Source organism: Sinocyclocheilus rhinocerous, unplaced genomic scaffold (genome assembly GCF_001515625.1).
Source record: "Sinocyclocheilus rhinocerous isolate Xijiao unplaced genomic scaffold, SAMN03320098_v1.1 scaffold1140, whole genome shotgun sequence".
NCBI classification, from domain to species: Eukaryota; Metazoa; Chordata; class Actinopteri; order Cypriniformes; family Cyprinidae; genus Sinocyclocheilus; species Sinocyclocheilus rhinocerous.
In genome coordinates, this window is record NW_015652168.1 from 249,200 (window position 1) to 250,655 (window position 1,456).

Here is a 1,456-nt window from a genome sequence, read left to right on the forward strand (position 1 = left end):
AATGTAACGCAGGGAATTCTGGGAATGTCAATTTACGGTTATTCACTGTAAATTATACAGTCTTTTTCACTTCCAAAAACGGTATACTATCGTAAAATTACATGTAATGTCCAATATCGTTTTTCACCGTATATAGTAGGGGAATTTACCGTTAACCATTTAACAGGTTTTTACTGTAGCATTTTTACAGTCTTTTACTGTTAAATTCACGGTCTTTTTTTTTTACAGTGTATGTAAAATAAGCTCCTAAAATAAAATTAAATATAATTAATGAATTCATGAATAAGTAAATCATCATACAGGTATAATAAATGTAATCCATTAAAACTCTATATTACTTATATGCATACTAAGCATACATACTTAATCTTTTTTGTTGTGTTTTTTTCTGAAATCTTGCATACATTCCTATATGATTTGTAAAGGTGCATCACATTATAGATAGATAGATAGATAGATAGATAGATAGACACAGATTCATTAATGGCTCGTTGAAGGTGAGATTTTGTCACATGTTCGTCTCTGTTTGGGACATACTAATGAGGCCACCGTGCAGCAATTAATGAATGTCTGTTTCTTTCTTCTTCTCCATTTACTTGCTCTTTTTAACGGTGAATGGATGCCTGACACAGAGGAATCATGGTAATGAGTGCTGGATAAGGAGAGAGAGGGATCTTTGGGTCAGACGCTCTCATGAGCACATGAGCCTCATGATCAATGGAGAGGAAAGGGTGTGTGTGTGTGTGTGTGTTGGGGGAGAAGGTGTCTCACTGTTACCATAGAGACGAGAGGACAGTGGTCTTGAACATCACTACTGGGCAGGAGGGATGCTCATACAAGCTGTGGGAAAGGTTATAAATGCTGGTGTGCATGAAAATAAGGTATGGGGTTCAGACAAGACAGAGCACATTGTTGAGGTAGAGTTAAATTATTACTACTGTAATAGGTAAACAATTTAGACACTTGATTTAGAATGTCTGGGTTTTAGTTGCCTATGCACTGCAATACTGTAAAAAGGCTCAATGTCAGAATATATGTTTACTACAGTCTATGACTGCCAGATTAAATAAACACAGCTCAATGATACAACAATAACACACGCGCTGCCATCTAGCGGTGACACAGTGATACAACGCTTCTGACTGAAATGCATTTAAAGGCGAAGATGGTGTTGATGATCTGACCAGAGCTGTTGACAAAACTCTGGACCCGTCCATGTGGTGGCCGACATGTAGAACAACAAATCGAAAAGACTGACTTGGATTTGGGTTATTTACAAAAAAAAAAAATTTTTGGGTGTTATTAACGAGTCTGTTGCCATTTATTGATTTCTGTCGCCATCCAGTGGACATACATGGAAAGTGCTACAGATCACAAGACTTGAGTGACAAAAAAAAAAAAAAAAAGCTAAGAGATATTACACTTAAATTACAGTAGGAATACTTTTTTTTTTTTT